The sequence below is a fragment of the Neopelma chrysocephalum genome, unplaced genomic scaffold (genome assembly GCF_003984885.1).
Source record: "Neopelma chrysocephalum unplaced genomic scaffold, ASM398488v2 Primary Assembly neopelma1_189, whole genome shotgun sequence".
Classification (NCBI taxonomy): Eukaryota; Metazoa; Chordata; class Aves; order Passeriformes; family Pipridae; genus Neopelma; species Neopelma chrysocephalum.
The window spans coordinates 613,333-633,773 of NW_020897851.1; the positions used below are offsets into that span (position 1 = coordinate 613,333).

General features: G+C 44.7%; 1 long non-coding RNA gene across 1 annotated transcript; it reads left to right on the forward strand.

Moving 5' to 3' along the window:
• Positions 1–8,066: 8,066 nt before the first annotated feature.
• LOC113976950 lies at positions 8,067–15,995 on the forward strand. Its single transcript, XR_003537229.1, has 5 exons — positions 8,067–8,161; positions 10,910–10,956; positions 11,807–11,902; positions 13,553–13,675; positions 15,385–15,995. It is a non-coding gene; the product is annotated as an uncharacterized LOC113976950 (long non-coding RNA).
• Positions 15,996–20,441: the final 4,446 nt, after the last annotated feature.

Here is a 20,441-nt window from a genome sequence, read left to right on the forward strand (position 1 = left end):
TTTCCCTCCACAATTAACTAATTACCTGCATTCACATGACACACCTCACCTGCCACACACAACATGAACGCAGAATTAACTTCTTCCTTTAGTGCCTGCAACAGAATTAAACCTCACCATGAGCAGGGCAGGCTTTAGTTATTAATCCTCCCATGAGCAACTGTAATTATTTTTGCCGGCACTAATTTCATTTGCATACGTTTTTTGTGGAGTTGCAAATCACAGTGAGCTCCAAGAGGAGATTTTTGGGTGTTCAGCTGAACTGGGCAGCGCTGCCAGAGCACAGGGATGTGCTGGGTAAGGTGCTCCTTGCTTCATCCTGCAGATTGTTGTGGCCTTGGCTGTCAGAGTGTGGGGGTTTTGTTGGCAATAACTCTTGTTCTAAGCCAAAAAAAGCAAATACTGACCCAAGTAAGCTCAGATGGTTCTTCCTTTCCCTCTTCTTCCATGATTGAGTTTTCAATGTTAAAATTCTCACTATCAGGTGCATGGGACAACACAGGCTTGGAGTTTTCCTCGTGTTGTGGTAGGAGAAGCAATTTTCATAATTTTTTTTGGATTTTCCTGGAGAATTATGGGACAGCTGGTAAAGAAAGAGTTCAGGAAGGAGGGGGTTTGACTGTCTGTCTACCTTTGCCACTGAGGGCTGCAGAGCAAATAATCAGATTTTGTTTCCACTGCTCTGCATAGAAGAAATAAGAAGAAATTATGAGAAACTTGTCACTTTGTCCCCTTTCTGTTCATCCACAGCTCTGTCTGAGCTCACTGTCAGGCCCTGAGGAGGATGGAGAGTTGATTGGGGTCATTAGAGCAGCACCTGCCATGTGCAGACCCAGGTAACGGGCTCAGAATTGTGAGAAATGGGTCTGTCCCTCCCTTTCAGTGGCCCCCTGAGACTCATCTGATGCCTCTTCAGTTCTCCCTGATGCTCTTTATTTTTGACAATCAGCCTGAGCCCTGAGCTCAGTTTTTTTTGTGCTCAGTGATGACCCAGAGGAGCCCTGAGGATCAAAAACGTGTGCTGAAAAGCATCCAGCTGGGGTTTACTGTTGCAGTGCTCACAAAAGCAAAGCAGCCAGTCAGCACGGTGACACCGAGCCACTCTGACCTCAGGAATGCTATTAAAATATGCATGTTAATGAGGGAGAAGTTGCCAAGAAATAGGGGGAGAGCAGCAATATCTCAAAGGCACAGCTGGAAGTTTCACAGAGCTTTTTTTCTTGCTCAACAGGCAGAGTGAAATAAATTTGTTTTATTAATGGAAATCTGTTTTTCGGTAAGAGAGCCTGGAAGGCAGAGGGCAAGAAAAGGGATTGGTCAACTTAATTTCTTAATGCATAGAATTTAAAATTCATTCCCTTTTACAAATGTTTTGTATAACCCCAAATGTTACTTCATTTAGTGCTGCTGAAACTGAGTCAGAAATAAGCTTAATCCTCAAAGTTTGGTTCATGGAGTCATAAATACTCCACATGATTTGTGTTTAAATATGAGCTCTTCAGTGTTGTACTTTTAATACTGAACTTTTGATTTTCTAGGTTGTTTCTGAGCAAGATCTACCAGGTTTGTTGGGTTCTGCTTGTTTGTTTGTTTGTTTTCAGTTTCTTTAGTTACTTTTCCTCAAGTTACTGAAAACATTTAACTTACATGTGGTGTTTCCTTCTCTCTCCCTCAAAAAACTAACGTTGCAAGTGAGAAAAAAAATACAATTTCATTTTTGCTGCAAAGGGTCTAAAGGAAAAAATCCCAGTGCTCCCCTGGGAGCACTGAAGTTCATTCAAACTTAAATACACAGTTAATTTCTGTCTTGGTTTTTGTGTGATAAGCAGTGAAATGGGAAAACAGATGTAGAGTTGATGCAAGAAAGTTTCCAAAATTCCGTATTCTTTTTAATAATTATCAAGTGGAAATAATTTCTACAGGGGTGGGGAAGGCCCCCTTGTCCTGGGAAGAAAAATTTTAAATAAGAAACAGAAAAGAGTTGCTGGAGGTGCTGGTCTTATGATCGTGAAAAATTCCCCTCTTGCATTTCCAGCCCAACTCCTGCCTTTCTCAGCCCATCCTGGACATTCTCCAGTGGCCTCTTTCCTCTAGTCATTGTTCCCACTTTGATTTATCTTCAGCTCTGTGGGCAGCAGCTCAGCACAAATACCCAATAATTCTTCCTCTTTCCTGCAGAATCAGCAGGCAGGAGTGGCTGAGCCCTGGCTCCAGGAGAGCAGCAGCTGGAATGTTCCTCTGGGTGGGTTGGGAGTGGGAGTGTGATCCCAGCAAGGATGGGAAGCCACTGCTGAATCCCCCAGTCTCCTCCTCTGCAGCAGCCTTTGGGGTGTGATGGTTGTTGGTTCTTGTCTCAGTGTCAGTGGGATGGTGGGGAACACTCTGAGGGCTTTGTTTGAGCTCTGACAAGGCAAATATAAATGTCACTTCTCACTGGACTCTTTCTGCACAAATCATCTTATGTGAGTTCCCCTGCCTGCCCTGGGATGACAGTGATGCTGTCACTGTTCTCAGGGTGTGTTTTAGAACAATATTCTGCATAGAACCTCAAACACAACATGAAATAATGCAATAATGCTGATTTGAAACCTCTGTTAGCAGCTGCTGTAATGAGGGTGATGCAGCAGGAATCATTTGGTAGAAATTTTTCACCAAGAGGGTGGTCAGGCACTGGCAGGGGCTGCCCAGGGAGGTTTGGAGTCCCCACCCCTGGAGGTGTCCCAGGAAGGCCTGGGCAGTGCTCTGGGCTGGGGGACAAGGTGGGCATGGGGCACAGGGGGGGATCCATGGGCTGGGAGGGCTTTTCCAACCTCAGGGATTCTGTGGAATCTTTGGTTTTATGTGTCAGTCCAGTTGTACCACGCTGGGTCTGAGTTTGCCACGAGGTGACTTTGGGTTTATTTTGAACACAAGCTGTGCTGGAGTGATGGGAACTCTGCAAACAGTTTAGGGATCAGGATCAGGCTGCCTTGGTCAGGCTCCTCATCCTCAGGGAGCAGAGCAGACACCCCAGATGAAATGTGTGGGTTCAGCTCCTCCCCAGCACACGTTCCCTCTGGAGAGGACAGGTGGTGTCCAAGCCTAAGCTTTGCTGGGTTCCTTTCTTTGGGAACAGCCCTGGAGGCAAACTGGGCATCTGCTGGCCAGGCCTGCATCCAGCAGCACCTGCTCTGCTCCCAGGCCAGCTCATTCCTCCAGGGAATTGCTGCAGCTGGCTGTGCTGCCAGGCTGTGCTGCTGACTCAGCTCTGCCCTCACCCGCTGCCTCCTCCACAACTTTCCCACCAGTTCCAAAGTTTCAGGAAAGAACCAGCAGAGCCCTCATTAAAAATATGGAAATTTAAAGTGCTGGTGAGTGCCACCCCCACCCCAGAAAGAGGGGATTTTAAGGTTTAACTGGACTCCAGCTGCCCTTTGAAGAGGCCAAGGCTGACCCGTGGTTGGATGGTCTGTGCATGGATCTGTCTTGAAATTTTAGAAAATAAGACAAATTTCAATGGAAACATGTTTTTAGTTAAGAATATATTTAAGCACATCTCTAAGTGTCTCCTCTGAATCAGGGCCTTGAAGATTAACACTTTCAAAGGGGAAAAAACACTGATACTTGTTGGAGGAGACGAACATTAAAATTGGAGAGTAGGCTGGATATCAAAGGGTTGTGCTGTTTGAAACCACAAAGTTACACACTTGTAACTGCTCTGTGGACAGTGGAAAAGCCAAAATGATCTGTTTGAAGAGGTTTTAATTGTAACTTTATCCAGTTAATTTGCTCAAAGCAAAAGGTTTGACATCTAGAGAAGCCTTGTTATTTAATTAAATATCTCCTTTCTATATTGCTGCTCATTTAAAATGAGAAAAGAACCACTTTATTTTTGTCCCAGAGCTCCAAATGGTTTCTAGAGCTTCTGCCTTTGAAGTATCTTGACACTGGGGAGCCAACTAAAGCACAGTTAACTGATTTGTTTGAGTGGTTCAAACACAGACTTGGTGTGGGACTCCAGTGTTTGGGTGAGAGCAGCTGGTGACAAGGAAAAAGGGGAGAGGAGGGTTGGGCAAGTAAAAATAAAGAAGAGGAATATTGTGCATTAAAGTCTTCATTAATTTCAGGTGATTAAATGCTTCTAATGGTTGGCTGTTGGCACTGGGAGGTGTTTACCCCATATTTTTGTCTGCTCCTGAGAAAACATCCAGTGATCCTGCTGCTCTTGTCTGGATGTTGGACTGTGGAGGTGATGTTACACATTTAATACCCCAGAGCTGTTTGCTAAGTGGAGAGTTGTTCTCAGGCTGAGAAATTAATAGCAAACTCTCCCTGACAGAAGAGCCAGACATCCATCCCACAGCAATTGTTTCCAGAATTGGCAAATACAAATTAAAGCCCTTTCCTTCTTCATTTGTTTGTTCTGTTAAGATCTTTATTTATAACAATTTCTGCTTAGGTTTGAAACCTCAGTCCTGTGGTCTGTTACACACATATTTACACATGAAACAAAATGTGAGTGGAGACAAGAATGGAGATTATCACAAAGAGAAATTATTGTTTTCAAAACTATCTCAAGTTGCACCCCATTTTCTTGTGTAGAAACTGATTTTTGCTCCTCAGGACTGTTGGCAGACAAGGAGATCCCTCATCCAGGGACTTGGTTGCTTTTAAAGAGGCTGAAAATGAACAATTAACGTAAGTTAAATTTTTTCACTTTTTATTCTTCAGTGACAGATGTATTTGTTTAATTCTTGCACTGAAATAATAAGTATAGAAGCTTTCCTAGTTTTTTGCAGGATTCAGCTCTTGAAGCCATCTTAATTAACATTTATTTGTCTAAAAAGTGCAAAAGCCTGTAAGCATCTGTCAAAGCTAAACTACCTTTCTTATTTTCTTAACTAGAGCACAGAGGTGACAGACACAACCTGTGTTTTCTTGCTTGGGTGATCTAATCCACCAGGAATTTGAATTTAGCTGGCATACAGATGGCACATACATCCTGCTCTTACCTTACACAGTAGTTTTTCTCCCTCTGTTTCTGAGGAAGGGAGAAGCCAAGCAAGTGCTGGGTTGGTTTTGTTGCTATTTCCCTCAAGTGAGAGCAGCCTCTGGTTCCTCCAGGTGAAATATTCATCTATCAAAGCAGAGAAAATGAATTTTCCTTCCTAACATTTAGAATTTAATCTGGGGTTAGAGGTAGACTTTCATCTCTGTAGCACTGGAGGTGTGGGAGCATGACCTGGACACAAGTTTCAATGTCCTCTGATGGAAATTCTTTGTGGATGTCCAGGAGCAGGTGGCTTGGCCACATCTGAATGTGCTGCCTTCACCTGCTTTGGCCTCTTGAGCATAAATTAGTGATGGTTTTAGCCCAAAATAAAGGGTTTTCTAATGCTGGGGTGGAACTGCACCATCCAACTCCCCTCGTCCTGTGCACACCCTCAGTGTGTTCACTGAAATATTTCTCTGCTGATGACCAAATTTCCACTTCAGCACAGGGAAAATCATGGTCTTTACGGGGCAGCATCGAAGAAAATAAGCAGAACTTTATATTTCTAAACTGAGAAAATTAGATCTGAAAATCCTGGAGATGCTCTGAACACTCCAAAAATCCAGGGCACCGTTTCTGTATTTTTCTGGTTGTTGCTGCACTTTCAGATGCTCTCATTTCACAAGTCAAAATTGGTGATGAGGAGATTATGGGATTTCCTCCCACCTGTGATTATTAGAAAGAGCAGATGCTGTGGTAATTCTGGAAATAGAATTCTAGATTGGAATTCGGAATTCTTTTATTTGTACATTTCTGAGAAATTAAATAAATGTGATTCCTAATGATCTAAGTTATTAGAGAGAAAAATAAAGCTTTAAGGAATCTGGCCCCAAGACTATGTCCTATTAATTGCAAATGTAAAATAATATCTCTGATGACAATGGAATAGTGCACAGTAATTACAGTGGCCCAAGAGAAGAAATTACTGTGAAGTCTCCAGCTATCAAACAGCTCCAACCTTTTTTAATATCACAGAAATGCTTATACTTCATTCAAGAAAAGCAAAATATACCCCAAGGTGGTCTAATTTCACATCCCAGAAAGCACAGTTTTTCTTTCTGTGTATGCAAATCACATTTTTATTACAGCGAAGAGAAATGGGTATTTTATTTTTTTCCTTCGAGCTCATTGGAAAACCAGTGGCTGTAATTGCATATGCAATTGCAGTAATTGCACATGCAAACGAGGGATTATTCTCACAGTTATAAAACTTCTGTGGGCAGGTACAATGTACTCCTCCAGTGCTTTGCACATAATTGTATGTGTATTTTGCACCAAGGAGGATTTTCTGCTGCATCCGCCTCCTTATTTATTTGGGAACACCAGCGTTACCTAAACATGAAATATCCTTTACACAGCCAGCAATAAAAATAATGGCTTGCCCATAATAGTCAGGGCTGTGAATACATTATTTCTAAACTGTGCTGCCTTTTACTTTATGGGGAGTGAAATAAACCCTCACTGAAGATAAAACCTCATTTCGGCTCCGGTCTCTTCCCAGCGCTCGGCACCGCCCGGAATGTTTTCCAGTGCTGAAGGCTGTGGAAGGGGAACGTGGCAGACAATTGTTCCCAGCATCCTTTCAAACCTGCTGTTGCTAATGATAAAATTCTAAATGTAATAACTTCTCCTCTCACTCTTTCCCTTTCAGTTCTCTTGGCGCTGCTCCGTTGTCAGTGTTTGTGTGGATGAGGGAACATCGTCGGGATATTTTGCAGCCAAGGTAATTTATAATTCTGCTTCCAAGCTGCTGGAATTCAGGATGGAGCTGTGCACACTCAGGTAATTTCTTGTGGCTGACTAGTACCTTTTACACTTGTTTTCTCTGCTCTTTCCCCCCTCTGACTGCAGCGGAGGGTACATCTCAATGGTGTCAGGCTTTCAAGGCAGCTGGTAGAGCCAGACCAAGGTAAGATGGGCTGAATACATTTAATTTATTACTTTTATTGTCTTCTGTATTCTAGAGTAGGAGTTCTCACAAGCTCCATATCGGCTGTTAAAGGAAGCTTTGAATTTATGAGGCAAATAAAATCTTGGATTGGAATATCCTTGTTGGTAAAATCCAGTGGCACTGTAGAAATAAAAGAAAAATCCCAGGCTCTGGGCCCTGCAGTGACACCCTACCTGACACTGGAGGGGGTCAAGCAAGTTGCCTGCTCATGTTTAAATTATACAGTTCAAAATACCCAGAAGTGTTTATAACACCAATGGATAAAATGCATGTTTTGCAGGAAGTGCAGGTTTTTAAAGGGGAAGGTCAATCCAGCCCCTGTGGCACAGAGGTGTGGCTATGTCAGAATTCCTGGTGTGGTCCCACAGGCAGCTCCTGGCACCTCCTCACAGAGCCCGAGCTGCTGCTCCAGGAACATTTAGTTGCTAAACACAAACCCGAGCCTTGTATTAAAAGCAATCCCCCATGTGGTGGCAGCCTTTTGAAGGAGATGGGGAACAAACTCCTTCCGTGGAATGTTTGTTTTAATGCGGTCAGAAAGGAAAATAGATCATGTGGAACAGCTCCTCCTAATTCCAGGGGGAAAAATGGGCATCTCCAAAGCACTTCCACAGGAACTGAGGGAGAGAGATGTTTCCTCTTCCCTTGCTAACAGGATTATTTCAATTCTCAACCTTATATCAAGGCAGGACTGGTTTTAATAATTCCATCACTTATCAAGTGCTTATAATAGTCACCCTCTTAGATAAATATCATTTATATCTTGAGATAATATTATTTTATATCTTCACAGTACCAAACCACATTTTAGGCTAAAAAAAGAGGTGACATTTCAAACAGGCAGTGCAAATTGATGACATTTTAATGTGCTGAGAGATGTAAGGACACAAACCCATAAATAAATGGCCAAAATTAAACAAAACACGTCTGCACACACAGATATAAAAAAATACCAACTTGGTTAGGCCAGGTGAAGGCTTTCTGTGAGGTTCCCTCTGGAGAGCCATAAATATGACTGAATATAATAAGTATATTAATCAATATAATAAACAGAAGTCCCACTTGAGTTAGGAGTGGAGTTGTTGGTGCCTCAGCGTGGGCTACACAGGGACTGTTGGAAGAGTTTGTTCCTCTTCTCGGAGCCATTTCTGCTTATATTCAGCAAATTCCAAAATGAGGTGATCAGCAGAGTCCTGCTTGTTCCCAGCAGCTTCTCAAGAGCCGTGTTGGCAGCTCCCTCCTCTCTGCTGGTCCCAGCAGGAGAGCTTGGGGAGGAGATGGATCTGAGAGGAACAGGGGAAAATCCATTTGCCGAAGATTTAAGATCTGTAAATCAGGGCTGTGAACTGCAAAGCTCACCAGGGAAACTGGGGCTAATTCCTTTAACTGCCCATTAGCCTTGGTGCTCATTCCTGCTCCGAGGGGCTGATTGCTGGAGAAAAGCTGTTTCCTGGGGAAGCTCTGCCATCACCGAGTGTTTTGGTGGTTTCCAGGGGCCTGTTAGGCTGCACCACTTGGGTGGAGAAGAGGTTTTAGTTTGCTTTGAAGTGACTCAGTGCAAGGAGGACTTTTTTTCCTTTCTCCTCTGTTTAAGGGGTGCTGCCCACCAGCCTCACTCGGCTCCGATGAGCAGAGATGTTGGAAGGCAGGGAGAGGCCCAACACCCCAGCACAGTGACACTGTTTGCCTTGGAGCTGTGGCAGGGAAGAGCAGCCTTTCTGCACTGTGGCATCCAAGGAAAAAAACAGGAGATTTTTTTGAAGGCAGGTTCAGAACTGTGGTGTTTAGGCAGTGTTTTGTCTCTCTTGCTGCTCCCAGCGAGGCTGTGCTGCCCTGAAATGACCCCTTCCTGCAATATTTTGTCCCCCAGTAAAAATAAGAGAGAGGGAAGAGCTGTGGTGATAAACAGGCTTGAGGAGCACTGATGGTATTTGCAGTGTCAGCTCCTGTTCTCGAGCCCAAGCACCACCCCTGCACCCTGGTTGCTGCAGGAGAAAGGAGCTGTTTTCCCAAGAGGAGCTGTGAAGGCAGGGAGAGGACACAGAATCATAGACAAGGATTCAAGAAAGATGGAGAGGGAATTTTTACAAGAGCCTGTAGTGACAGGAAAAGGGGGAATGGCTTCAAACTGACAGAGAGTGGGTTTAAATGGGATATTGGGAAGAAATTCTTCCCTCTGAGGGTGGGAGGGCCCTGGCACAGGTTGCCCAGAGAAGCTGTGGCTGCCCCTGGATCCCTGGGAGTGTCCAAGGCCAGGTTGGATGGGACTTGGAGCAACCTGGGCTGGTGGAAGGTGTCCCTGCCCATGGCAGGGGTGGGACTGGATGGACTTTAAGGTCCATCCAACCCAAACCATTCTATGATTCCATGAATATCCTGAGTTGGAAGGGACCCACAGGGATCATCAAGTCCAACCCCTGACCCCGCACAGGACTCCAATGATGCTTCTCTCATGAGCTCCCCACCCACGTAATGGTTCTTGTACTGGGCCTCTCAGCCCCTCCTTCTGCTCAGCCCAAAGTCCCCTCCCTGCCCATGGGAAGAGGATGTGGCTTCTTGGCCTCTCTCCCCACTTGGCTCATGTCAGTGCAGTGTCTCTGTGCTGACTAACAGCCCTGGGAGTCACAGCCCGCTTATTGGTTCAGAAATAAAGATATTACTATGCAAATGGCTCTGGAAGGTGTTTCTTCCCATTAAGAGGATGGAGATCATTTGATGAAGGATGCAGTGTGTGCTTCATCTGTAAAAAGGCTCAGCAAATCTGTCCTGTCTCCACAGCACCGAGCAAAGTGATCGGGCACCGCGGCGAGGAGACAAATGGTTTGTGACACCCGGGTTACCTTCGCCGGGCAAGGTGGGCGGGAAATTTTTTATGGTGAGACAAAAAAGATGATGGGCAATTAACTACAAACTCATGCAGCAGGTTTATCATATGCTCGGCTCATCCATCTGTGTCTCAGTCTCCGGCGGACTCGGGAGTTTCATCAAGAAAACCCATTTTCGAGCCGGCAGAGCAAAACAGATCGTTCTCGCCCGCGAGCCCCGCCGAGGCTCTGCAGCGCTGCTGTCTCGTGGTTATGGTTTATGTGGAGGAGAAAAGAGGGATCCAAATGCTTTTCCTCTTGCAGGATGCGTGTCTGAGAATATTTCTCAAGCCAGGACTGGTCCTGCAGGTCCTTGTGTGCGTGTGAACAGCTTTATTCGGCTTAATTCAGTGAAATCCTCGGGGTGAGATGGTAAACGTGGTGTAACTGCATTTACAGCCCAGCCTCTGTCCTGCCATGACTCTGAGAGGGTAGTTCAGGGAATTGGGAGAGGGAAGGATGAGCTCATGGTTAAAAGCTCTGAATTGGTCCAGAAAATATTGATGCTGTTTTTTCCTCTTCCTTTGTGTGTGACCTTGGAGGAATCCCTTGGTCTGGTTGAAACTCAGTTATGGCCTGTGAAGTCACAGAATCCCAGGCTGGTTTGGGTTGGGAGGGACCTCAAAGCCCATCCAGTGCCACCCCCTGCCATGGGCAAGGACACCTTCCACCAGCCCAGGTTGCTCCAAGCCCCGTCCAACCTGGCCTTGGACACTTCCAGGGATCCAGGGGCAGCCACAGCTTCTCTGGGCAACCTGTGCCAGGGCCTCCCCACCCTCACAGGGGAGAATTCCTTCCCAATATCCCATCTCAACCTACTCTCCTTCAGTTTGAAGCCATTCCCCCTTGTCCTGTCTCTCCACACTCTTGTAAAATTTCTCTCTCCATTTTGTAGGCTCCCCTCAGGTCAGGAGAGTTGTTGGGTTTTATCTGTTTGTGCCAAATCAGTTAATATTTAACTATTTCCCTTCACAATATTATGCTAATGAATATCTTATTGAAGACATTTAAGTACTAATTTCACATAAATAATATTTTCCTTAACTAATTATTTTGGTGCAGCATTGCCAGATTTGGCGAAAAAAATAAACAGATTTTCAGCATCAAAGGTAATTATTTTTATCCTCTGAATCTTCAAGGGCTCTTTTTCAGCCTCTAAATGTAACTGCTCCACAAAGAGCCCACAGTTCTTCCCTGGAGACCACACTGGGGAGGAATCAATAAAGTTGGAGCCCTGGGACTAATCAGTTAAACTGCCACAAAGACCTGGGATGTGTCTCTCTCTTTCACCCTGGATTAGGGGAGGGTGCTGAGTGAGGTCACATGGGAATAATTCTAATTAGTTTTATAGAAAATGAAGCAAAGCAGGTCCCTGGGTCTGCCATGGGGTCACTGGTCCTGGGGGACAAGCACCTCCCCAGGGAAAAGATGCACTTCCACATGTAATTTTCCATGCCATGAGCATCCCTTGAACAAAGCAGTGCCTTATTTTGTCATTACTTTGCCACGTAAATGTATGTTTTTATTGCTTTAGGATAACACTGTTGGTGTAACAGCAACACTGCAGCTCTGAGCGAGGGAAACGCTGGGTTTGAATTCCCTCCCTTGCCGCCACTGAAGGAAGTGAAATCCTGAAAAAAGATATTGGCCTTGTGGACCTTCCTGACAGTCCATAAATCGGGGTGTTGTCAGCCCAGAGAGGTGCCATAAAGAGAGCAGATTAAAGGAGATTAGTTCTGCCAAGTGGCCTGAGGAGAGAATTTATGTCTCCCCTCCGCCCGCCCGGCAGAGCCGCAGGAAACGTGAGCTCCAGAGGTCTGGGAGAACCCTCCTGCTCCCTTCTCAGGGCTTCACATCCCAGCCAAAATGGAATTTGAATTTCCCCGTGGTTTGTTTGCCTATGGAGGAACTAGTCTGGAGAGAACAAGTTCATCTAAAAGTGTATATTTTACTCCATAGGACATTTGCTCGCTCCGGAGATTGAATGTTCTGCCTCCACTTGATTCACTGGAGAAAATGAAATGCAAAATAAGCAGGGAGAGAAGAGCTGTAGTGGTAAGATATATGATGTATTTGTTAATGTGCATCATGCACATGTTCCAGAGCTTTCAAATGGGCCCTAAAATTTATCTCACTGCCGAAGTCAATGCTCCTTCACTCATAAGCAGTAACATGTGCAGAGCCAGGGACACAAAATCAGATCTGTGGGTTAACTCCAGCCAGGAAGGTCTGTCTGCAGCCAGGAATCCTGGCATTCCCATGCCAAAGCAGTGGGGCAGGGCTGGGGTTTGATTTGCACAGCACACTGCACGTGGGCACTGCTGTGACCCTGAATTCTCAATAAAACTGGGAAAAGTGATTTTTATCTTGTCTCAGTGAAGGGCCACGTGCCCAGTAACACCAGTCCCGAGGAACTGGTGTCTGTTTAAAAGGGTTTGCTGGAGCTGCCTCACGCTGCTTCAAAGCATTATTCTTTGTTTAATATTCAAAATAAGCAGTCAACCCGTTCTCAAGTGGTCAAGTGATTATATTTTCAAGTAATTAATTGCTGGTTAATTGCCTTGCAGGTTACTATCCTGTACGATAACATTCCTGGAAATTTTGCTTGCTGTAATGAGCTAATGAGTTTTTGTCAGTGTTTGTGTTAGGACTGAACAATCCTAAGGCTGCTGCACGGCTCCTGCCTGGTGTACAAATCTCAAAGAGGTGCTCATCAATTTTTTAAAAGCACGAGCTGGCACTGGTTCAGTGAAAGAATTGAATTTAATGAAAATCGTGAAATGAGTCTTTGGGAAGTTTAATTAAAATAGCTGCTGATACAAAGTGCTAAGGGATAAGACCTGTACAAAATAACAATAATAATAATAATAGTAAAAAAAAAATTAGTAGTCTGTAAACCAACCTTTTTCTTTGAAGCAGTTGTCTCTGAAAAATGAGGCTAGCCCATCAAAATTCTGAATTTTAAAACGTGAATGGCACAGTACACATTTTGTCTATGTGAAATATTTTACTGTGAACCCAAGTTCTTAGCAGGACCCCGTGTGCTCCTTGTGGAAAGCAAAATATTCTATATTGGTTGTAAAATAAATTGTGGGATTGACCAGGTCTCCAAGACTAAAATGACTTCAATAAATGAGTGATGCAACCACTCTGAGCCTGTTTGAGAGGCCACCAGCTCCATCCTGCCCAAACTTCCATGCAGAGTTTGTGTACAGCAGGTGCTCAGGGGTCACATCTCTGGGGATATCCCTGTTCTATCCCAAGGTTGTTTATCCCACTGCAGTCAGTGTTACATGGACTGGGAGCTGCAGGAATTCTGGTGGTGTTTGATGGATGCTCCAGGTGTGAGGATGTTGTTTGGACAATGGTGGGATTGTTGGGGTGTCCTGGGCAGGGCCAGGAGTTGGACTCATGATCCTTGTGGGTCCCTCCCAGCTCAGGAGGTTCTGTGATTCCATGATTCCATGAGCCACTGTCCCTGTGTCCAGCAGCATTCCCACCCCCTGATCCAGCCTGGCAGGGGCTCCTGTGCTGCTCCCACACCTGCAGTGCCCCACCCTGCCGGCCACTGCCTCCTCCAGGGCAACTCCAGCCCTGCAAACGTGGCCCTGAGTGTTTTGGCTCTGTCAGTCAGCCTGGAATGACTCTAAAAAAGCCTTTTCCGAGATATGGCAAAACCCACAATTTTTCAAACTTCTCCCAAAGCCAGGAGCTGCTTCCCAGGGAAACTACTGAACATGTGAGGAGCTTCTGGATGGAGGACACACGATCCACAGCACAGCCTGTGCCAGAGGGCATGGCTGGGGGGGAGTCCTGGCACCAGCACAGGTAAAACTGAGTTATTCCTCTGGTGGTGCAGCATTGGCCATATGGAGGATCCATGGTCTGCCTGGAGGAGGGAGAGAAAAGGGACTGCAGACGTTTGAGAGCCAATTCTGGTTGTTTTTCAAATCTGAGCTGTGCTTTTGTGCGTACTCGGATATTTTAAAAGCCTAAGTTAGTATTCAGAGAGCTGTTGGCAATTTTGGGGCCAGATTTTGCTCTTATTTGCCTTTGTGCAGCACAGGAATGTGTAAGCAGGAATTGGCACCGCGCACAGGACAGATTTGAGCTTGTTTAAACCCAGTTTCTAGAATTGCTTTGCTCTTCTTCAGGCTGTGTGAGCTTCCAAATTGGTGCTTCATTTGGGGGAGTAATGGATCCTCTGGGCACTGCACTCAGAGCAGCCCCAGCCTGGCTTTCATTATTTCCATGGTGAAATCCCCACTGCTCTCACTCCAGTCCAGTCCTGCTTTGCTTCCACTGAGCTGGTGTTTTGTGCTCCCCTCATTTGTGCCAGCTGGGGTGGATTCAAAGTATTTCTGTGCCTCCTGCCAGCTTCCCAAGCAGTTGCTGCCTGTGGAGCAGCATCCCTTGGATGAGCTGGTGCGAGGCAGTGCTGGCAGCCACGTGGCCCTGCCATGGTGTCCATCGGTCCCCGGGCTGATCTTCTGGTGTGGTTTTGCTCATTCTGTGTTTGGGCTTGGAAGCAAGAGAGACCTTTTATAGGCAGAACTAAATCCCTGCAGTAGAAAGGAAATGTTGGGAGTTAACAGCACCTCCATCCCTGGGAGTGTCCAAGGCCAGGTTGGACGGGGCTTGGAGCCACCTGGGCTAGTGGGAGGTGTCTCTGCCCATGGCAGGGGGTGGGATGGGATGAGTTTTAAGGTCCCTTTCAACCCAAACCATCCCACAGTTGTACACAATCAAAAGTTGCAGGTTATTGAGCTTTTTGCAACCTCCTTTTTGTCTTTTCCTTTTCCACTTTGCTGCAGGGGTGAAAGGGCTGGAGAGCAGAATTGTGGATGTTCCTTTGTGGAAGGGAGGGGTGTGTGATTGGCTGGCTACAGGGAGGTTGTCCTTGCACATATTTTGAATTATTTTGGAAAATGTGCATGCTATAAAACCCAAACCTGAGAGTCTCAAAGCCTGGAGGATGTGGAATGGATCTGGAGACCCCCAGGTGTGAGGGCAGTGTCCCCGCACTGCCTGCAGGGGACAACAAGAAAGGCTTTGCTTCTCAGTTTCCCCATCATAAATTAGGAACATCTTTCCTTTATAAGGTGATTTCCGTTGTTTACAAGGAAGGGGTTAAATTTCAAGTTCATTATTATTAATATTCATCCAACCTGGTTTTTAAAAATACACATAGAAGCAAACTGTGACTAAAAGTTTATGTTCAGGCCTGAATTCTTTCCGTTAATGGAAGGGAAAAAAAGATATATGCAGTGAAAGCATTTCAAAATTCATTTTATTTTGGACACTTTCTCTTCACGAAATACCCATTGAAAGAAATATTGCTTAACTTGTATTTTCTGATGGATTTAACAAGTATCTAACAAATTGAAGCAATTCTCCATACGAAACACGTTAAGAATCCTCTCACATTAACTCTTGCAACTCTCAGTAGGATTTGGCTGTGTATAACAAAATTAACGTTTTCAGGACAGAAGATCCTGGGGTAAATTTTTATCCTGATTTTCCTTCTGGCTCTGCAGGTTTCAGAAGATGACAGAAACTTGCCCAGACTGCAGTTAACAGGAGCAGAAGGCACAGCCACCCCGTTTGATGTCCGGGACAAAAAGCCCGGGATGAAGGACAAAATGATCAAAAATCAATAACTTCAAAATCTCTGCCTTTCAAAAAAAGATTTGAAACCAGCCTCCCCCTGGCTCCTCCTTTGAGGTTTTGCTGAAAGGCTTTGTTTTAAGGGATGCCATTTTCAAAGAGGAGCAGGAGGAAGCTGGGGAAAAAAACAAGTTGAAATTATTTTCCCAGTTCAGTCGTTCCATAGAGGAGCATTATGAGGGAAAACTGGCTTCAAAGGACAGGGAAAGCAAGAGAAATAAAAACATTTCTTTCTCCGTATAAAGGCAGCTGACTCCTCTTGGTGAAAACATTGTCATATTTTGTTTAAATTTATGTATTTCTTTGGAACTTTGGGAATGCAGGCAAAGGTTTAACTCCCTGGCTTAGCCCAGGAGGTGCAGTAACTGGAGCTCTGCCTCTAATTTGTGTCATGTTTAATTAAGAGTAATGACTGGAGGAATTTCTTTGCCCTCTCAAGTCAGTTTGTCCTGCATTTGCAGCTTTTTTTCCCCATCTTGCAAAAAAACCAGACAGAGACATGTCACTGCAGTGGGAATAAAAGGTAAATGATGGCATTAAAACGTCACCTCCCATTAACCACTTATGATGTAACCAGACCTAAAACTTTTCAAATGAGTGGTTTAAAAGTAATGACTTGCACCAGAAAATAAAAACTGCAAAATAAAAAATGCATCAGAGGAGAAAAGGTGGTTGCTGGGATTTAACTGAGCAGGGAGACCTTCCATGAGAGAGGAATGTTAGAGATGGGTAGTAAAAAATCAGCCACTCTGGATGTGAAAAGAGGTGGAGTTCCCTTGTAACTTTTTGGTAAAAAGCAACCTGAGATAGTGGGAATTGTCCCTGCCTGTGGCAGAGGGTGGAATTGGATGAGTTTTGAGGTCCCTTCCAACCCAAACCATCCCATGATTCTAAATGTACTTGTCTTCCAGGGAATGGCAAAGCCAAGGAGCAAGGACAGGTCTCCTCTGGGGAGGAATGTAAATTCATCAGATAAAACAGAAATGTGCAGAATTTTGAAGGGGTTTTTGGTCAAAAGAGCTCATCTCTAACTGATTGAAGGAGGATTTTCAATGATTTAGCAGGTAAAAGGTGGGATTTATGTAAATGTTGTTATGTACAGTTTGGTTTGAAGCCCAAGGTCTCTCCAAAGTGCATTGTAAAACAAATCAAGCCCTCAGCTGTAGCACTGGGAGTTTAACTGCCAGAAAACCTAGGATTTCCTAAGTGAGAAATAAACAATAAACCCTCATAAATAAGGAAATATCTTTGTTTCATATTAAAACAACAATAACAAAGGATTTCTAACAAAGTGGCCACAGAAATCAGCATGAGCTGCGTCAAATAATTCCAAATTTATCTTTGTTTAAGAAAGGCCTCAGCAGGAGGTATTTTTACATGCAAACAGAAAAATCAAATGACTTCTAGGAAATTTAATTTCCTCCAATTCCTCGGAATTTCCATGGCTTTTTAAAGGAAATGGCAATATTCTGTGGTCACTCATGGATCTTCACCTCCCCTGGTTGCACAGGTTCCCCGTCTGTCCTTTGGTATCTGGCCAAAAAACCAGGATAAACCACGGGGTGGAACACAAACTGCCTCCCCAAATTACATCTATTTGTTCTCCATAATCTTTGTGCCGTGATCCAGAAGAGTGATGATAATCCAGCAATAAATGTGTACCTTTTACAGAACATTAACTTACTTTCTTCCAGCTTGTCAAACAGCTTTGGGATTTATTATGTGTTTATTGTCTGCCTCACCAGTTTCTCTCCAACCAGGGCTCTGCATATTTATTTTTGCCTCCCTCCTTTGAGCCCTGGGCTTGGCTCAGTGCAGCAGGTTTGGTGCTGGACTTTAGCCCTGCAAAACTGCACGTTCTGTGCACTGCTTGGAAGGAAGGGACGTGGGGAACCAGGGCTGGAAATGCAAGGGGACAAAAAACTGCTGCTCAAAGGAAGAGGAAGTTTTCCACTTAACAGGGATTAATATAATTTCCCAGCACAATTAGAATCAGGGCTGTAAAACTGAAGTTCCAGGTGTCTGGAACCTGCTCACCAGAGTTCTCAGTTTCAAATATTTGGATAAATTTGGGCTGCATACTTGAAGATAACTCTTTTCTCATGTTTTTTTTTTCTCAGTGGCTTCCAGACTTATTAGACTGAAGGTATCCCAAAGGTTGAACTAGATTATATTAATCAGTGGTTATAGAATAATTGATTTTTATGAGCTGTTCACGTTGCAGGTGCTTGGATTGTTCCTTAATCCTTGCTATTTTCCCAGCTAATTTTGCCCATTGAACACGATGTGCCTGGAAATGGAACAGTTTCCATCTCAGCTCTGTAGTGCTGTTAATGGCTCTTTAAGTAAAATCTGTACAATTTTTATTTAAATGATTCCTGAATGGACACAGCTGGGTTCCCCCTCACTGCATTGATATTCCTGCAGCTGATTAGGTGCCCACTGCTAATCCTGTGATTAGGGATATTCTGCATCAGCTTTGCAAGTGCCATCTCTCCTGTGAGTTGTGGCTAAGAAGAATTCTGGGCATTTTTTGATGGATAAAAACTATGTTAGAGAAGTCTGGGCTACCCAGAACTAATGACAGTCAAAGCACAACCCTGAAAGGCAATTTAACTCCCAGAAAACCTACGGTTTCCTGAGGTGAGACATTAGCAATAAATCCCCACAAAGAAGAAAATGCCTTCCTTTCATATTAAAATAACAATAATAATTGTTAATTGACAATAAACTGTCATTCAGAGTTGGGCTTTGATTAGTGGGATGGGCAAAAACAAACTGAAAAGGCATTTATGGTTTTAGTGATTTATTTCAGTCTCACTGGGCACATCCAGCCATCAAACTCATATTTTTTTGTGACTGGAACAAAATTTTACAATGCCTCTTCAGGTCCTTTTTGAACCAGCCATTTTCAAAGAAATTGGAAATATGGGGACACCTGGAACTGTTTATGCTCCAGGAAATGAATATTGCTAATTATCTTTCCATTAGGCAGGTTGTCCACCCACCTGGCCAGACCCTGCTGGACTTGTGTTACCTTGGGCACTTGGAGCAGGTTGGAGCTGTTGGAATTTCAAACAGGCATCAGTGGGATCCCCCTGGATGCTGTGCTGGGCTCCCACCCCATTTATCTGCACTGTCACTCCAGCTCCTTGCTCCTGGAAAGTTTGGGTGTCGGGTCACACGGATCCAGAGGGAGCAGGATGGACCTGAGGACTGACAAAAAAGGAGCAGATGTGGTTGCTGCCAAACTCACTGAATTCTGCCAAGGTTAGATGTCATTTTAATTTCTCAGTTATCAACATGTGCAACAACAGATTTCTCTGACAATGGAAAAGAAAGTCTTAGAGCAGATACACAGAATTGTTGTGATTGGCAAAGTGCTCTGAGACCATCCATTACCTACAAAGAAAGGAGACCTTCAGGGGGGGTTATTTTTCTTCTTCTTTCAGCCCTTATGGGGCTCTGTCCTTGCAAACCAGGGTTAAATATCGTTTGAGAGGTGGGTAAGTTCCTCAAGTAATTCAGAGAATTAGTGTAATAAATGTATCATTCTTCTTTTTAATGCTAATACACAGAGAGCTAAAGATTTTGGCTCCTTTATGGGTGGTTCATGAAGTGCAGTGATTGAGTTACACTGTCTCCTGTCACTTTTTCTTTAATTAATTCTGGATCAAATTCTGGTATGTTTGTCAATTGTAGCAGCTTTCACTGAAAGAAGGAGGTTGGGGAAATATTATTGTTAAAGCCATTTTGGATTAAAATGGGATTAATAACTTTCAGGAGAGAATAATATGTTTGTTTTTTGAGTTTGTTATTCCTTAGGATTCTGTGCAGCCTGCTTTGCTTCCCTCACGGGTTTTGTGGGATGAAATGCCACAATATCTATTATGATAAATGCTCTGGAGGAACTTAATGGTTATGGAATTACTGCATGTTTGAAGGTTCTGACATGGCAGATAATTTTCCCTGCTTCCCATGCCCTGGGAATACAAGATTTAGACTTGCTGATGCTCTTTCTGAGATGTCCCAGCCCTGGCTGTGGAGCTGAGGTGATGGTGGGGATAAGCTTCAATCACCTCTCGGGCCATGGGCAGCTTATCTAAATGAAAACCCAACTCACAAACCCCTTGGAATATCTCCCATCACTCCTGCAAAAGCTCATATTTAAAAAAGAAAATGAAATGTTGGAGTTTTCAATTTAAAGTGGGTGCAGGTATTTCAGTTAAAAAAAACCCAAAACAAAAAACAGATGGTAGATTGTTAAAAAATGCTTTAGTGTCCAAAAATGACATACTGCAAAATTCCACTTTCTACTCAAAGTAAACAAAGCCAATCAAGGCCTTTCATAGAATATTCCGAGCTGGAAGGGGGGTCACTGAGTCCAGCTCCTGGCCCTGCACGGGACACCCTGAGAACTCCACCGTGTGCCTTTCTGGGAGAAAATGGTGGCAACACCAAGGAAGATCCCAGAATCCCAGAATGTGCTGAGCTGGGAGGGACCCACAAGGATCATCCAGTCCAACCCTCAGCCCTGCACAGGATCATCCCCCAGGATCACCCCCTGTGCCCCAGAGGATCATCCAAACCCTCCTGGAGCTCTGGCAGCCTTGGGGCTGTGCCCACTGCCCTGGGGAGTCTCCCCTAGGAGCCTGTGGTGCCCAAAACTGCCCCGATATTGCAGGGGAGGACACCCCAGTGCGAGCAGAGCGGGACAATCCCCTCCCTCAGCCGGGGTGAATTCCCAGCTCCCCATCTTCTCTGGGATGCTCAAAAATTCCCACTGTCACTGCAGACCCACGGCAGCACAGGGGGTGCTGAATGGGTGGGCCAGGGCTGTGCTGGGAGATCCCAAACTCTGCTGGGCTGGATTTAGGGATGTGTCCAGGGCTGTGCTGGGAGATCCCAAACTCTGCTGGGCTGGATT